The sequence below is a fragment of the Sturnira hondurensis genome, unplaced genomic scaffold, assembly GCF_014824575.4.
Source record: "Sturnira hondurensis isolate 20B ecotype Veracruz unplaced genomic scaffold, ASM1482457v3 Scaffold0015509, whole genome shotgun sequence".
NCBI classification, from domain to species: domain Eukaryota; kingdom Metazoa; phylum Chordata; class Mammalia; order Chiroptera; family Phyllostomidae; genus Sturnira; species Sturnira hondurensis.
Window position 1 is genome coordinate 6,388,256 of NW_028088140.1, and position 19,419 is coordinate 6,407,674.

Here is a 19,419-nt window from a genome sequence, read left to right on the forward strand (position 1 = left end):
TGAATGTTTACAATACTGAGTCTTTCTAATGAGGAAGCTATTTTTCTGTGCAGATACTGCTCATGGCCTCCCAGGATCCACTCTTCCCCTCCTCACTTGAAACAGCTCTGATTTCCAGCTCAGTGTACATTGTCATGCCCTGTATGAGACTCAATTTCCAGCCTCTCTTGCCCTAAGCATGAGTATGTAACAAAGTTCTGGCTAATGACTGGATGTGTTGAATGGGATCCAAGCATTCTCTTTAAAAGATGCAACCTCAGTTGTGAACGCCCACTTTCTTTCCCCTTCCCTATCTGGAATGTGGACATGATGGGTGGAGTTCCAGCAGCCCCTTTGCACTGTCGGATGACTCAAAGGTAACAGAACAGAAAGTACAGTTTTAGAATCCTGGTGACATAGTTCCTGTTCTACCAGACCTGAACTACTCATGAGGCTTATTTTATGTGAGCAAAAACCTCTTTTTTTTCCAAGTCAGCTGTTGTTTTAAGGTTTTATATTATATATCAAAAAAAACCTTTATGGTAATTTTTCTCTTTTTAAACCTTTTTATGTGAAATGCTTATTTTTAATTTTTCTGGAATTCATTTTTGTTCCTGAAATATATGCTTGTTATTCTTCATTTAAATTCAAGCTTAAATTATACCACTGATAACCTTTACTTTCTTTCTTATTCTTCCAATTGCATTGGCACTATACAAATCTCTGGGTGAGGAGAGCAATTCCACGTGTCCAGAAGCAAATTCTTCAGTTTTTACTCGATTGGCATTTTCCAGGTAATGACTAGAACTTGGTTTTAGTTTATGTATTCTGTTTCCCTGAGATTTGGTTGGCTCAGTCCACCATCTTGGACTAACTTATTTTTCTCCAAAAGTAAGAGGCCCAGCAGTCTGATGTGCTTACTCTACGACCCAGGAGCCAATTAGGATGTTCTGCACTCCAAAGGAAGGCTTTGAATGCAATTCTTCTCACACTGGCTTGGGCTTGGGAATTGGTGTCTCTTTGGAGACTGGGGTGGGGGAGCGGAATTCCAGAGATCAGATCCTCGCATTAGGAAGCAAGCCTGGGGAGAGAAGCTGTGCGTCTTCCTTTTTCATTCTGCTTCATGGCCACCTTACCAACTGTGACTTTAAAATATGTTTGAGAAAGTGCCACTTTGGGGGCATGGCAGAACATTTACTCCATCGCTGCCCCCTCCCACATCCTCCCCCTCCCCTCCCCACCCCACTATGTTCCCAAAGGAGGAGCTTTTGCTGACCCTCTGCACAAATGTTTGCTTCATTCACAGATGTCTAGAGCCCAACCAGACAGGCAGAGTCTTCAGTTCACCTTTGGAACCCAAATCTCTCTTTTTGTCTTTCAGTTGCTCTTGTAGCTTTAACAGAAAACCCTGTTTCAGAAGCCATATCAATTCTAGTTGACCTTTGTTGATAAGTCCCCTTTCTCCCACTGGTTTAAGTACACGTGTTTTTATTAGAACCGAGCTGAGTAATAGGCTGCCTTCTCAGAAACTGTCCTCACTGAGGACAAACGTGCTCAGTAGGTGACTTGTTCAGCTACCCATAGGCAAAAATGACTTTGAATAGTTAGCAATTGCTTTTTGGAGCTGGAAGTAGAGGAGAGGGTCCCAGGAAGCCAACTCCCTGTTCTAAGAAAATAGACACTATCCATGTACTTTTCTTGAGACGGTTATCATTTTTAACCAATAGCTGCCTGGTCAACTTCTGATATCTCTATGACCACATCAAGGTGACGAAGTCAATCCAACCTCCACTGACCTATTTGCCCAAAGAAACAGATCTTATCTCCTGGTGATGATTTAATGAAGCCCAGATCACCTTTGCAAGGAGAAGGGGAAAAGATTCAGACAACACTTTTCAGCAGCACACAACAGTGCGGTGGCTGGTCTCTTTTAACACAAAAAAGATTGTGGCTAATAGATATGCCAGAGTTTTTTAGACACGTATCTTGTTTTATATATGCTCTGCACACTCAAAAAAAGAGAGGAAATTGATCTTATGCAGATTCCAACAAAAAACACCCTTTCTCTTTTTTGTGTGTGTGTCACGTATCTAAATGCCAGAATCATCTAGGAAGAGGGAAGGGATGAAGATTTTCAAAAGAATCGACTTTCTCACTACCAAAGTAATGTTCCACCCCACATCCACAGACACTGGCATGTGCAAAAGAGAAGGCTCTGTTTGCTTGCTGGATCACAGTTTGGACACTTAAGTAGAGAAGCCTTGTATTGTAGCCAATGGCTGTTACATAAACTTGCCCTTGAGACTAATCCCCAGAAACTGGATCAACAGAACTGTGTGCTCTGATAGAATGACTCCTTGGAACGTTGTCCCAGGAGAGACAAGAACACCGTGCCCTGTACCAGAAAGTGGGTGCTTTAAGAAATTGCACATATAATATATACATATGTATAATTTAATATATACCTATATACATACATTAATTTAATATACACTTATATACACACATTCCTATATACACACACTCACCGAAATTTGTATACAGCAGTTTAGCTGTTTTCAGAACATTTTTAGATGTCTGTTTTTAGATACCTATTTCTTCTGAAAACTCTACCTTTTTTGTTAATTATCTCTAAAATAAATTTGGCCTTTGTGCTAAAGATGCTGAACTTTTCAATGCCTACATATAAATCAACTGATTAACTTCTGGAGGCTGCTTTGTCTTTGAGGGAAGGAGCTGGAATGCACAGAAAGGTTGGAGCAGATATCCTGGGGCCTTCAGCTCAATGTTAGTTCAATTCTCAGAATACGGATTTAGGAAACAGACAAAATGTCAGACTGTCTTCCTCTCTCTCTCTCTCTTTTTTGTTTGTTTGCTTGTTAGAGGTCCACTCAGTCTCAGATGCTAATTGGAATTAACATCTGCCAATCTCAGGGGACTGTGCAATTGAGTAAAAACAGACGCAAAGTATCCACAGTAACAGACTTGGAATTAATACATCTTTGGTCTAAAATGTTCCGCTTAATTAAGTGTAATTTGATGAATATCAGATATAATTTAATTACACATATGGACAAAGAACTGCAAAACAATTAAGTTCTCCATTGTGAAGAAGGGATTTACTCTATGGTACACAATAGAACTAAAATTTTGAGGACAAATTTAGAGAAAGAATAGAAACCCCTATTTAAGTTCAGGAGATTTCTTAGACTTGTTATTTAATTTTCACACACAGTGGTCTTAAATGTCTATGAAGTCAAGCATAGATTACTGCATTTGGCTTCTACTAAAATTTCAAACCCTATGCTTTTGACATTTATATATAATTATTATTTAGCTTTAATAAAGAAGAGAAGAGAAAGGATTCATTCTAGAAAGGAACCACAGAGGACTCTCCACAGGGCTTGTCAAGATTTGGCAGCTGGCTTTGCCCGGAGCAAACGATGCAAGAGTAAGAGCAGCCAAGACAGAGCCACGTCCTTTACATCCAGTTCAGAAGGAAGGTAGCATCACTGGTGCCATATTCTCTTAGTCACACGGATCAACTCTGGCACAGCGTGAGAGCAGATTATTAAATGGTAGGAATACCAGGAATGGTGGCTCATGGGGGACCATCCTAGAGACTGATTATTATAGTTTTGCAGAGAGAGACAGGCGAAGGGTGTGAGTCAAGTACGACAGTACTACCTTTTATTAGCTGAGCCATCATGGAACACCTGCACTATTAAAAAAGAATAGAAGCATAATGCAATACCTATTAAAGTACCAATGGCATATTTCACAGACATAGAACAAACACTTCAAAAATTTATATGGAACCATAAAAGACCCCGAATAGCAGCTGCAATGTTGAGAAAGAAGAACAAAGTAGGACGGGTCACAATACCTGATACCAAACTGTATTACAAGGCCACTGTAACCAAAACAGCCTGGTACTGGCATAAAAACAAGCACATAGACCAATGGAATAGAACAGAGAACCCAGAAATAAACCCAAGTCTCTAAAGTCAATTAATATTCAACAAAGACGGCAGTAACATAAAATGAGGTAAAGATAGCCTCTTCAACAAATGGTGTTGGGAGAACTGGACAGCTATATGCAAAAAAATGAAACTCGAGCACCAACTTACACCATACACCAAAATAAATTCAAGGTGAATAAAAGACTTAAATATAAGTCGTGACACCATTAAAGTCCTAGAGGAGAACATTAGCAGGAAAATATCAGATATTTCACACAGCAACATTTTTACTGATATGTCCCCTAGAGCAAGGACTATAAAGGAAAGAACAAACAAATGGGATCTCATCAAAGTAAAAAGCTTCTCGGGCCTGTGAACCAGTCGATCACGTTTCGATTCCCAGTCAGGGCACATGCCTGGGTTGCAGGCCAGTTCCCAGCAGGGGCCAGTTCCCAGCAGGGGATGCATGTGAAGCAACCATACATTGATGTTTCTCTTCCTCTCTCCTTCCCTTCCCCTCTAAAAGATAAATAATAAATAAAATATCAAAAAAAAAGCTTCTGCACTTCTGCATGGCTAAAGAAAACAGCATTAAAATAAAAAGACAACCAACTGTATGGGAAAACATATTTGCCAATGATACCTCAGACAAAGGTTTAATGTCCAAAATATACAAAGAACTCACACAACTTCAATCTAAGAAGACAACTAACCCAAATAAAAAATGGGCAAAGGACTTGAACAGACACTTCTCCAAGGAGGACATACAGAGGATTCAGAGACACATGAAGAGATGCTCAATATTGCTTGCTATCAGAGAGATGCAAATTAAAACCACAATGAGCCCTGGCTGGCATAGCACAGTGGATTGGGCGCGGGCCTGCGAACCATACTATCGCGGTTTGATTCCCAGTCAGGGCACATGCCAGGGTTGCAGGCCAGTTCCCAGGTGGGGATGCACGAGAGGCAACCATACATTGATATTTCTCTCCCTCTCTCCTTCCTTTCCCCTCTAAAGATAAATAAATAAAATATTTTTAAANGGAGAGAATCCTAGAAGCAGCAAGGGATAAGGGAACAGTCACCTACAAAGGAGTACCCATCAGACTGTCAGCTGATTTCTCAAAAGAGACCTTAAAGGCAAGAAGGGGCTGGAAAGAAGTATTCCAAGTCATGAAATCCAAAGACCTACATCCAAGATTACTCTATCCAGCAAAACTTTCATTTAGAATGGAAGGGCAGATAAAATGCTTCTCAGATAAGATCAAATTCAAGGAGTTCATCATCACCAAGCCCTTCTTATATGAAATGTTAAAGGGACTTATCTAAGAAAAGGAAGATAAAAAATATGAACAGTGAAAGGACAGCAAACTCACAGTTATTAACAACCAGTTATTAACTTTAGGTGTGGTTATTAACAACCACACCTAAAACAAAAGCAAACCAAGAGGACAGCTAGATCAGGAGTGGAACCATAGAAATGAAGAACACATGGAAGGTTAGCAACAGGGGAATGGGAGGAGGAGAAGGGGGGAGAAGGTACAGAAAATAGCATAGACAGTAGGTAGAAAATAGATAGGGGGGAGGGCAAGAATAGTAGAGGAAATACAGAATCTAAAGAACTTGAGACACGTGGACATAAACTAAAGGGGGGGAACGGTGGGGGAGGGGGTGTGCAGGGTGGAGGGGAATGAAGGGGGGGAATAGAACAACTGTAATGGTATAATCAATAAAATATATATGTTAAAAATAAATAAATAAATAAATAAATCTCAGGATCTTAGTACCCTCTTCTAGAAAGCTGCATGGAGGAACGATGACAAAGTGACAGAGAAAATAAGAGGACTGGTGATCTGACATACTCCCTGAGCACCTGCATAGAGGCAGTGGAGAGTGAGGGCTGAGTCCATTTGCCTCTCCTGCATATAGTGAAAAACACAACTCTGCCCACTGATCATAGGGTCTCTCTCTGGTCCCAGACTCTGTGACCAATCAGGTCAGCACCTCCTCTTCCCTTGGAATGGGGGCTGGGTGAATAGGAAGAGGCCAGATGACAGAAAGGAAGGAGTTGAAAACTCCTTTTTCCTGTACAGAAATATTGTCACCTGTTTTTCCGAAAAGTGAAATATGGAAAGGTTAACTGAAATTTAGTGAGCACTACTTCCAAGAAGCCACAAATGAAAAATCCCAAATTTTAAATTCAGCTGTAGTGCTCATGCTGAGTCACAAGTGCTGCTGACCTTGAGATGAACTCCAATTTTTTAAAAGCATTTCTTCAATGCCACAGGTATTTGAGTTATATGTCAAACCTACTAAAGATACACATTTAGCTATAAGACATAGACTATGAGAGGAAACTTGGAATTCTGTATTGCTACCTATTCTTTACAGAGAGAAGTAGACTGTATTCCAGGAATGAATGGTTGGGCAATGGGAGCCCAGGCTGGCATTTATTGATTGATTGATTGATTGATTGATTGATTTTTTTGCCCCGGTTTGATGCTTTTCTTCTGTGCCACTGGGTAGAGGCTCCTGAATGGAGGCTTCCTCTAGAATTGATTGGAATCTTCCTCCTTCCCAGCTGTATGAAAAGCAGGAGAATGTGATAGAAAAAACACTGGTCTCAGACCTAGAGGCCTGAGGTGAGTTCCACCTCCATCCTGTGTAAGCTTGTGCCATCTAGGTGCACTCTCCTCAGTGTCTTCTTCTGAAAAATGGGTACAATAGTATTCGCTAACATCCCAGGATGGTTGTAAGGATGAAAGGAGATACTAGCTGTGAGAGGCCTCTGTAAGGTCCAGGGACTGGGCAAAGGCAAAGACTCGGTGTGCAGAAACCTAAATCCGTTAGATGTCCGACTGCCAAGCTATGATGGCTGTGGACTGAACTTTCTATATCCGACTGCCCCCAGAGGTTCTGACTCTTCACCCCAGGCATTGCACCTCCCGCCCCTCTGTGCATGACTTTGGTTTTTACAAACTAATGGTGATCCTGGATTCTGGACCCAGAGTTCAAGTACTGAGAGAGGTCAGTGGCTCAGCTTTCTATGTGGGTTGAGCTTTTCCCTTCCCTGTGACCCCAAGAATGAGTGAGTTTGTGATACTGCTCTGGGAGGGAAAAAGCAAACCTCCCTCTCATTCAACATGGGTCTGAAAAGCTTTACCGCTTGGACAAGTGTGTACATTCAGACTGGCTGACAATTGCTCCTGCTCACAGAGGAGATTTGTTATCATAGAAAATCATTTCAATCCTCAGAGTCCACAGGGCCTATTGTATGGTCATGAGTATAATTCATAGCAGAACTATGTGGGAAAGATATTAACATCTATACAGAGGCTTCCATGCTCAAGGCAGAGAGTAAGGTGTGAGGTTGGTGTCGTTTTGCTTGGTGGAGGAGAAAGCCGAAGTTCGGAGGGGTGGTTTGTTGAGGTCCCAAGCTTGTAATTGGTAGTTAAGACTTGAATCCAGGTCTTTTCACTCTCTGTAGTCTCACACCAGGGAGGGGGCCAATGCATTTTGAATCTGTTATTTTCTTATGTTTGAGAATGAGAGAAAATGTGTTGGGAAATCAATAATTAAAACAATTTAAGCAATTGTCCAGAGTTTGGAAATTCTGGGCATAGGGGAGGTCAAAACATTGATTAAAAATGAAAAATAAAAGGCTCATACTTCTCCTGCCTCTGACACCAGACACAGATACACTTTTAATGACAGATTTTTTCCTTTGTCATCAGGGGGAGATTCCGACCCCAGGACTTTTAACGAGTGGTGTGCAGGGAAAGCCACACCCAAACCCAGAGGGCTGAAACAGGGTTTGGGAGCCACATCAGTCTGGCAAAAAGAAATTAAGAGAAACCCAGAAGGACCTCAAATACGTAGAAAGAGATTTTGTTTCACAACTTATACACACAAATTTCAAAATATGTGGACTTCTAGGAAACAAATCGCTGAGGTGTCGTTAATAGTTGGTTCTTGGTATTGTTAGAGCACAGTCTGACTGAAATATTTTTCTTAGCAAGCACACCCTTTCCTGATAGTCATTCTCAATGTTTCTGCTAAAAGTCAACTCCTACATTTGGTAGTCTGAGCATTTTAATCAGAAAAAAAATTATTGTACACACACCATGTGCCTGGCTGTAACCTAGGTCCAGGGGATACAAATGTGAACAGAATACATATTAACTTTCATGAAGCAGCAGCCCAATAGGAAAGCATCTAACTCAGTAAAGAATTCTGACATGCACATTAGTGTAGGAGCTGAAATGAAGACAGGACAAGGTGCCCTGGAGAAACCACCGAGCAGCCTCTCAGTCAGTCTGGCAGGGCACTGAAAGCTTCCTGGATGAAGTGCTATCTTAGCTGAGACCCCAGGGATGTTAATGGGAGTATATTAGTCAGGCTCCTGCAGAGCCAATAGGAGGTAGAGAGAGATATACATGAGGAGATTTGTTATAGGAACCGACTCACACAGTTACAGAGGCTGAGGAGCCCTGAGCTCTGGTGTGTGCTCTCTGGAGACCCAGGAGAGCCTGTGGTATAATTCAGTGAGTCCAAAGGCCTGAGAGCCAGGCAGCCAGTGGTGAGGGCAGTTCAGAGATGGAGTCCCAGCCCAGATGGAAAGCAAATTTGCCCTTCCTCAGCATTTTTGTTCTACTCAGGTCCTCAGCTGATTGGATGATGCCCATCTGCATTGGTGAGAGTGATCTTCTTACTCATTCTCCTAATTCAAATGACGATCTCTTCCTGAAACACCCACACAGACACACCTAGAAATGATGTGTTACCAGCTCCCTTGTCATCTCTTAGCCCAGGCAAGGTGACACATAAGGTGAGCTACCACAGCAGGTATATTCTCAGCAGACTGAGGAACACGTGCAAAGGAGTGGAGGTGAGAGAAAGTGTCTGTGGACTGCTCTGCCTGGTTTCAGGAAATGTAACCCTACCCCCTGTGGCTAAGGATGAGTGAGTGACCTCCAGAATGCGAGCCACAGGAGACAAGGCTTGTCTCTGGTAGCAAATGCTGCCTCAGTTTCCTCTCTCTTCCCCCAAAGCTTGGGCTGTGTTGTTGACAGGTAAGTCTCCTCACAAAGAGGGGCAACCTAAGCCAGACATGATCACTTGGGAGGCCATCATGGAAGGACTGGGTGGGGGGAGGGGCTGCAACAAAGAGCGAGCAATAGACCCATATCCCCCCCCCCCCCCCCGGCTATGTGACATAGCCCAAGTCCCCATGTCCTCTGGGAGAAGCACTTCCTGGCTCTAATCCCCTTAAGCCTGAATACCTGCTGGGGAGGGGTGTAGCTCCTTGCCTTGCCAGAGGGTATGGGGGGGGGTGGGGTGGGGGACGGAATCTGACATCATAGAGAAGTCTTGAAAAACCTGTGAAATCTGATCTGCTAAGAGTGCTTTCATTCATATGTTAAGGATCTGAGCAGGAAACCCTAAGAGTTTCTGCAAAACTCCCTTCCTGACAGACTCTGACTCAGACTAAGCCCTCAGATTTCTTTGAAATGTTACCTACTGTTTGATCCTTGCTGCCCTGGATTCCTGTGTATTATGACCCAATAAAAGCCCCTGGAGGAAGGGGCTTGAGGCCTTTTTCCCCTGAGAAACTGGCCACCTCTCGTCCCCAAGCAGATCATGTCTTAGAAGTGTTTACTTTTATCTGTGGTGGATGGGGGGACTTGCAGGAAAAGTTACACCCACAAGAAAAGACTGTTTGGGGAACTCAAAGAGATACATTTTGGCCAGAATGTTGAGAGGAGAGATGTCTAGAGAGATGGACAGGGCCATGTGAAAGAGTTAGGACTTTATCCTCAGACAAATGGGAAACCATTGAAGGACTTAGGCATGAGGATGAATGATCGTACTTGAGTTTTAGAAAGATTACCATTCTGCATATATGTGTTTAAGAAGACACTGTTTAGGGACTTGCAGCATTAGAATATGGGATGAGGGACAAGAGCAGAAGCAGGATAACCAATAAGCAGCAACTGTCCTCATTCAGTCCAGAGATGGGGTGGGCTAGTCCAGGGTTACAGCATTAGACATGGAAATAAGTAGACAAATTCAAGAACTCCTTGGGAGTAGATTCAATCAACAGAAATTTGACATTGATTAAACATGAGGAATGTGGTAGGAAAGCAGGTTATGGATGGCTCCTTGGTGTATGGCGTGCAGGGGTGAGAAAGCCAACTCCTAAACTGCAGAACACTGCTGAGGGAGCAGGTTGCAGAGAGGGGTTGAGGAGTTCCATTTTGGAAATTGCTGGATGGTGTGTTGGGACATGCAAGTGAACCTTCATTACAGAGTAGGAATCAGAAGTTAGAATCTCAGGAGAGAGATCTGAATGGGTTATCGATTTGGGAGTCATTGGCAAGACGTTGGCTGTTGGAGCCGAGGCTGAAATCACCTGGGAAAGTCTTGCTCCAACAGTCTCGTCTTCAAAGAGGGTTGGGAGGCTCGTGCTTTTTTCTTCGTTTGCACTTGTCAGACCATAAGCATGTAATTAAAACAGGAAGACCATTCTCATGCCACTTTATGCTTTTAAAAGTAGTCTCCCTGTGACCCCAGGACTGCTGGGTAGGTGTGTAGAGAGATCCAGTGCACTTTGTACATGTGTCCAGGGTCATGAAGTTCCCGACAGCAACAGAGCTCAGCTCAGGATCCCGCCCGGTGCTTTTTCCACAGCACACACTGTGTTCGAGGCCATCCTTCCTGACACTCCCTAAAGAATACAGCCAGCCATGACACGACTGAAATGTACGATGACCCATAAAAGACTTCACCTAAGAGATGCAAGGGGACAACTCATACACCAGGCTTAGTGGCTTCCTCCATCCTCACGCCATTGCCCTTCCCTCACTCAGCACGTCGTCCCTCATGGTGTGGGCCTAAGCACAGTTCCAGACAGACGTGGGTTTTCCGCCCACCCTCAGCAGGTCTTGGAGGAAAGTCCATGGCTCCGTGGCTCGTAAAGCTCTAGATACTTGGCTACTCACTGGTTGTAAGAGGTGGTCCAACCAGCTCCCAAATGCTCAAAGGTAGAACCAGAAGTGATGTGGTAACATGGAGGTATCTGTTAAGGAGGAAGTTCTGCTGATCCAGAAAATCATAGTTCCTCAAGAAGACCTAAAAATGAGGTCATCTGGGCTCATGGAATACACAAGTATGAGAGCATACACTTTAGCATCAAACTCCCTGGGTTTGAATCTGGCCAAGCTACTTATTAGCAATGTTATTTTGAATAAGTTACTTAAGTTTTCTGAGCCTCATCATCTGTAAATGGGGATAGTAAGTACAGATTTTGTGTGTGTTAAAAGAAGACAATAAAGTATTGTGCATTGTGCTCAGCATTGAGTATATTCTCAATAAACAGAAATTTATTATTATTGTTTTATCAGTTGCCAAAATTTGGTCTTTCTAAATCTGGTCTTTTTATGTCTATAAAAATAGACATGTTTTATCTAAAATAAGTCACTAGTCTTGAGACTTCCAGCCAAGATGGAGGCGTAGGTGAAAATACTGTGCCTCCTTGCACAACCAAGTTTAAAGACAACAAAGTTTTAATAACAAAAACGCAACCAAAATGCAGAAAATCGAACTGTACCCAAGTCCGACAACAAAAAACTGTTCAGCCAGACTGGTAAGAGGGACGGAGTCGGCGACTGGCTGACCAGGGTTGTGCTGGAAAACTCGACCAGACTGACCCAGTGCGCAGGTGGCAGTTGGCAAATCCCAGACATGGGGTTGCAACAGGCAGACCCAGTGAGGGCATAAGGCGGCAGGCTGACTGCGGTCACACAAGTCACACATTCATGTGCAGATAAACCAGGCGAACGAGTGAGCAGTGAGACAGACCACGCAGGCCCTAGTGGCAGGAAGCAGCAGAGGGGACCGCCACTGCCCCTCTTTGACCCCGCCCCCACATACAGTGTCACAACCCAGCCACTGGGTCACCCCGCCCTGGTGAACACCTAAGGCTCTGCCCCTCACACCTACCAGGTGCGAACAGACCAAAACATTATGGCTCAAGAAGAAGAACAGCTCAAAGCCCCAGAGCCAATACTTCTAATTGACCAAGAGATACCCAACCTCTCAGATGCACAGTTCAAAATACTGGTGATCAGGATGCTCACAGAACTGGTTGATTTTAGTCACAAATTAGAGGAACATATGAAGGCGAAACTAATTGAAATGAAGGGAAATGCACAGAAAAACAATGGTGATGGAAAGGAAACTGGCACTCAAATCAAGGGAGTGGACCAGAAGGAAGAAAAAAATGACCAAACAGAAAAGAATGAAGAAACGAGATTTCAAAAAAATGAGGAGAGGCTTAGGAACCTCCAGGACCTCTTTAAACATTCCAACATCCAATTATAGGGGTACCAGAAGGGGAAGAGGAACAGCAACAAGTGGAAAACTCATTTGAACAAATAATAAAGAAGAACTTCCTCAATCTGGCAAAGGCAATAGACTTCTAGGAAGTCCAGGAAGCTCAGAGCCCCAAAGAAGGTGGACCCAAGAAGGAACACATCAAGGCACATCATAATTACATTAGCCAAGGTTAAAATGAAGGAGAAAATCCTAGAAGCAGCAAGAGATAAGGGAACAGTCACCTACAAAAGAGTTCCCATCAGACTGTCAGCTGATTTCTCAAAAGAGACCTTAAAGGCAAGAAGGGGCTGGAAAGAAGTATTCCAAGTCATGAAATCCAAAGACCTACAGCCAAGATTACTCTATCCAGCAAAGCTTTCACTTACAATGGAAGGGCAGATAAAGTGCTTCTCAGATAAGATCAAATTCAAGGAGTTCATCATCACCAAGCCCTTCTTATATGAAATGTTAAAGGGACTTATCTAAGAAAAGGAAGATAAAGATAAGAACAGTGAAAGGACAGCAAACACACAGTTATTAACAACCACACCTAAAACAAAAGCAAACCAAGAGGACAGCTAGATCAGGAGTGGAACCATAGAAATGGAGATCACATGGAGGGTTAGCAACAGGGGAGTGGGAGGAGGAGAAGGGGGGAGAAGGTACAGAGGATAATTAGCATAGACAGTAGGTAGAAAATAGACAGGGGGGAGGGCAAGAATAGTATGGGAAATATAGAATCTAAAGAACTTGTGACACATGGACATAAACTAAAGGGGGGAATGGTGGGGGAGGGGGTGTGCAGGGTGGAGGGGAATGAAGGGGGGAAATGGGACAACTGTAATGGCATAATCAATAAAATATATTTTTAAAAAGTCACTAGTCTTAAGTATACAATTAAACAAGGTTTAGTACACTTACAGAGTTGTACAACCATCACCACAGTCTAATTTTAGAACATTCCATCACCTTAAAAGCAAACTTGTGCCCTCTGACAGTCAATCTCTCCCCATTTTCCACCCCCAGCCTGAGAAACTAGTAATACTACTTTTTGTCTCTTTGAGTTTGCCATTTCTGGACAAACTCATCTGGACTTTGCCGTAGATGGAATCATATAATATTTGGCCTTGCAATTGGCATTTTTCATTTAGCATAATATTGTCAAGGTTCATCCATGTTGTAGCATGTTTCAGAATTGTGTTCCTTTCTGAAATTTTTATTTTAATTAATTAATGAACTATTTTCATTTTCTAGAACTTTGTTCCTTTTTATCAATGATTAGTGTGCTGGTGTAGCACATTTTCTTTATCCTTTTGTCAGTTGATGGACATTTGGTTAGCTATCTTTTGGTGGAAGAACTCTGCTACAAATATTTCTATGCAAGTACTTGAACATAAGTTCTTATTTATCTTTGGTAGACATCTCTCAGTTTTAATTATCTTTATTTTTCAGTTACAGTTGACATGCATTATTATATTAGTTTCAAGTCTACACCCCGATGATTAGACATTATATGATATACTACGTGACTGTCCCACTAAACCTCACACCCATTTGACCCTGGACATACTTACTAGACTGTGACTGACTGTCCCCTGTGCTGCACTTCACATCCCCATGGCTGTTCTGTAATGACCAGTTTGTACTTCTTAGTTCCCTCACCTCTTCACCCTTCTCCCCAACCACCCTCCCATCGGGCACGTGTCAAAACATTCTCTGTACCTATCAGTCAATTTCTGTTCTGCTTTTTATGTTTGTTAGATTTAATTGTTGATAGAGATCTAAATATTGCCATTTTATTGTTCATATTTTTTATCGATTTTTTTCTTCTTAAATAAAACCCTTTAACATTTCATACAATACTGGCTTGGTGGTGATTAACTACATTAGCCTTTTCTTTATCTGTCCTTCAGTTCAAAATGCTATCTTTGCTGGGTGGAGTGATCTTGGCTGTCTGTAGGTTGTTGCTTTTCATCACTTTGAACATTTCTTGCCAGTCCCTTCTTGCCTGCAAAGCTCCTGTTGAGAAAGCAGCTGATGGTACTATGAAAGCTCCCTTGCGGATAACTAACTCCTTTTCTCTTGCTGCTTTTTAGATTGTCTCTGTATTTAACCTTTGGCATTTTAATTATGATGTGCTTTGGTGTGCTCTTCCCTGGGTTCATCTTGTCTGGGACTCTCTGTGCTTCCTGGACTTGTATGTTTATTTCCTTCACCAGTTTAGGGAAGTTTTCTGTCATTATTTTTTCAAATAGGTTTTCAATTTTTTTGTTCTTTCTCTCCTCCTGCCTGCACCCCATGATGTGAATGTTGGACCTCTTAAAGTTGTCCCAGTGGTTCCCTCCACTATCCTCATTTTTTGGATTATTTTTTCTTTTTTGCTTTTCTGGCTGGATGTTTTCACATCATGATTTGATTCTCAGCTTCATCTAGTTTACTATTCATTTCTTGTAAATTATTCTTCATTTTAGTTAGTGTGTCCTTCATTTCTGACTGGATCTTTTTTATGCTGTTGGGGTCCTCACTAAGTCCTTTGAGCATCCTTATAACCAGTGTTTAAACTCTGCATCTAATACATTGTTTGTTTCCAACTCGTTTACTTCTTTTTCTAGAGTTTTGTCCTTCTGTTTCATTTGGAACATGTTTCTTTTTCTTCTTATTTTGGCAGCCTCCTTGTGTTTGTTTTTATGCATTAGGTAGAGCTTCTATGTCTCCCAGGCCTGGTAGTGTGGCCTAATGTAGTAGGTGTTCTCTAGGGTCCAGTGGCACAGCCTCCCTGATCACTCAAGCTTGGCACTCAAGGCGTACTCCCTGTGTGGGCCGTGTACACCCTTTTCTTGTAGCTGAGCCTTGATTGCTATTGGCATGCCAGTGGGAGGGATTTACCATAAACTGGTGAGCTGCAAGGAATGCCTGAGATCAACAACCACCAACCTCCAACCCCTGGAGGATCGGCTATGTAGGGGCCCACCTCACAGAGCAGGACTTACTTCAGTGGGGCTCTGGTGCCCGCTGAGTCAGACCCCTGAGTGTGTCACTTGTGGAGGTTGTTGGGTGGTGCTTTGATGTGGTCTGAAGCTGTCCACTGGATGTACTGGCCCTGGGGCCTCCAGGGAAGTGCGGGCCAAGGTCAACCATTGCCTGTGTTCTGCCTGGGGCCATCCAACATGGTACAAAGCAATCTGCAGATGGCTGCTACTTTTGCTGGGCCTAGAGGTACCCAGACAAGGCCAAGCTGTGAACAATGCTAACTCCTGTTAGTATCTGACCTGGGGCCACTTAGCTAGGGGTACGCTGAGGCCAGATGCTGCTTACTTGAGAGATTTTAGGAAAATCTGAAGCATGAGCCCAAAGAGGACATTTGTATGGAAAAGCCACCAGAAACAGCTTGGGGTAGGTTTGAAAGTTGGTTGGTGAAGGGCCTAAGGGAATCACCAGTGTGGGGCAAACAGTGTGAGGCAGGTTAGTAGAGTCTCAGATACTGCACCTGCCTGCTAGCTCTGTTGGGGGAGGGCTCACAAAAGGGACACTGGCTTCTGCCAGCACTTTTATCTGGCAGAAAGCTGACCCTCAGCTCTCACCCTGATGCCAGACACTTCATTTCCTCCCCTAGGTCCACGGCGCCTTTCCAGCTGCTGTCCTAGCACTGGAGCTCAGAGGAGTGAGTTGATCAAGTCTGTGTGCAGGCCCTTTGAGAGGAACGGCCTGGGCCTCCAGAAGCCTGCATCTCCCTCAGCCTCAGTCCCTGATGGTTTTTACAGCCAGAAGTTATGTGAACTTCTCTTCCTGGCACTGGAACTTGGGGATGGGGTCCCGGTGTGGGGCCAGGACCCCTCACTCCTCACACAGGACCTCCGCATCAGAGATATCCTTCCCAATTTGATCCACCACTTGTGGTGTGGGGCCAGCTGGTTCCACACCTCTCCCCCTTCTGCCAGTCCCGNCTCCTGTTAGTATCTGACCTGGGGCCACTTAGCTAGGGGTACGCTGAGGCCAGATGCTGCTTACTTGAGAGATTTTAGGAAAATCTGAAGCATGAGCCCAAAGAGGACATTTGTATGGAAAAGCCACCAGAAACAGCTTGGGGTAGGTTTGAAAGTTGGTTGGTGAAGGGCCTAAGGGAATCACCAGTGTGGGGCAAACAGTGTGAGGCAGGTTAGTAGAGTCTCAGATACTGCACCTGCCTGCTAGCTCTGTTGGGGGAGGGCTCACAAAAGGGACACTGGCTTCTGCCAGCACTTTTATCTGGCAGAAAGCTGACCCTCAGCTCTCACCCTGATGCCAGACACTTCATTTCCTCCCCTAGGTCCACAGTGCCTTTCCAGCTGCTGTCCTAGCACTGGAGCTCAGAGGAGTGAGTTGATCAAGTCTGTGTGCAGGCCCTTTGAGAGGAACTGCCTGGGCCTCCAGAAGCCTCCACTTCCCTCAGCCTCAGTCCCTGATGGTTTTTACAGCCAGAAGTTATGTGAACCTCTCTTCCTGGCACTGGAACTTGGGGATGGGGTCCCGGTGTGGGGCCAGGACCCCTCACTCCTCACACGGGACCTCCGCATCAGAGATATCCTTCCCAATTTGATCCACCACTTGTGGTGTGGGGCCAGCTGGTTCCACACCTCTCCCCCTTCTGCCAGTCCCGATGTGGCTTCTTTAAATCCCAAGATGTAGGACTTCCATCAGCCAGACTTCAGGTGGTTCTGCATGATGGTTGTTCTGTAGTTTAGTTGTAATTTCGATGTGGTTGTGGGAGGAGGCGAGTACCTTGTTACCCACGCCACCATCTTCCCTTTGGATTTTTCAAAATCAGCTTGAAATCTGGATTTTTAAAGACAGGCTAGAAATTTGAATTTTTCTGCGACATCTCCCAGTTTTTAAATGTTGGCAAGTAATTAATTTGGAAAGAAACAACTTTGTATGTTTGAAACAAAGTGTCTGGCAGCTATTGGTTTGGGGCTCGGGGCTCCTGGAGTACGGTCACTGCATATGTGTGCAGTAAACGTGTGTATAGGTGCGTGGTGGCTGAGGCTGACTGTGCGGGGGTGGGGCTGGGGAGTGGCCAGAGGTGTAGCAGCGTGGGGGGTGGGAGAGGCCCAGGGTTGTGCCTGGGTCCCTGGGCAGGGGCCTGTGGGTTGCCCAGTTGGTAGAGATGGGATTGTGCTACTCTGCTGTGGGCAGATGCAAGTTTCTGTGCTGTGGGGACATCCTTGTCCTTTACCTGTGGAGATGGTACAAGGATTCAATTCCCCTTTGAACTTATCTCAGGGGCTTCTGCGTGGACCCTATCTTTATGTGAAATCTTGATATTTTGTTTATTAGGCACTTTTTTGGCATTGATTTTGATTTTTTTAAATATTGCATTAAAATATTACTTGTCTCAATTGCTGGGTGTCCCCTTAAACTTTGTGCCCAAGGCAAGCACCTCAGTCACCTCATGCTACTCCCTGGACTGAATCCCAGGCCTGAGTGGTGGATTGGTGGATTGTCGTGTGGCAGGCGGACTGTTAGAGGCCAGTGCTCAGCCCTCACAGCGGCCTGAGGGGAGACGATCACCTCACAGAACAGGTGGATGCTGGGGAATGCAGACCAATTTTAGTTATAGCCAAAGGGAACAGTCACTAAGACATAGTGGGCAAGAGGAGGGAAGTAGCTGCATACCCCAAAGGCAAATAGGAACGGTTTCCAGAAGATTTATCCTTTTAGATTCTCGACACTTCTCCTTTTCTTTAGTAAGAAAATGCACAGACTGACTTCCAGGGGATCCGCTGTAACCGGTGGCTCCACAATTTACAAACAGCTTTCCCCTTTGTCTGATTATGAAAGCTACAGAGATTTGACTGTGAGGAGCTCAGCTAGCCTAGAGAAAACTGTTTTCCTGGAAGCATTTTTTGTCTGAGACTTCGCCCACTTCCAGCCTGTGGGGCCCGACCCTGGAACTTCCAGGTCAGGGTGAGGTCTCAGGCAGTGGGTACGTCTGAGTCGCCACAAGCCTGTGAGTCAAATCTCAATGTGGTTGGACTTGTGCTCACTTGGGGCAGGTAGAGCCACAAGGGGCGCCGTGCCCCTGTGGGGAAGGGTGGCCATGGGGTAGACACCTACGGCCTGCCCACTCTGCTTGCACACTTCAGGCGGATTGTCTCACCTGCTCCTAGAAATCCTGTCTGTCTTTGACTGAAGGGCAAGGCCTGGAAGTTTGGCTGGACCAGTAGGATCCGCTTGACTGTTTCAGACATAGAAAAAGAGACCAATGGATTGAACTTCACCATGCCTTCCACCCAGCTACAGAAGCGAAAAATTACCAATGCCACTGAAGCCCCCTTAAAACAACTTACATGTCCACCCTTGGGGGAATGGCTATATAAATGGATGCATGTTATAGAATATTCTACAGCAAGTAAAACAAATGAATTGGGGCTATGTGTGTCATCACAGATGAATTTCAAATACATTGTTGACCTTGATTCTCTCCATGGACATTTTCTGGGGACGCTAGAACTGACTCACCCTGAGAACCCTCAGCTTAGGCTCTGAGTGTCCCCACTTTCTTCTCCTCCTTTCCTTCCTCCTTCCTTTCCTCTACCCCCTCACTCCAATTCTCTTCTCTTGCTTCAGCCAATCTTAGCTTTTGTTCGTCCTGCCTCTCCTGTTTCTCTTCTTTCTCCTTCTTTTCTCTTCATGGGAGAAGCCTGAGGTGGATGTGAGTGTGCAGGCAGGGGTGTGTGTGTGGAGGAAGGGGTTAGCATCAACTTGTAATAGGTTACACTGTGTGCTGTGCACACGGTACCACATTAACTATTATTCTCACATCAACACTGAGAAAACCGAAGCTCAGAGAAACTGGAAAATGGGCGGAGGCTCTGCAGGTTGTGAGCACCTGAGCTGGCGCTGGAAATCAGGTCAGAATCCGGGCTCTGGGCTCCTCCCCAGCACTGCCCCCGCCCCCCGCCCCTGCCCCCACACTCACAGCTCATCCCACCCCTCCACCTCTCTTCTCCTGCCTTTTCTCTCTTCTCCTCTCTGGGGACTGTCCCACATCATATCACCTACTACTACTATTACCAGCATTACTTTATTCTCCCTGTTGTACATTTGGAGGATGCCATGGGTA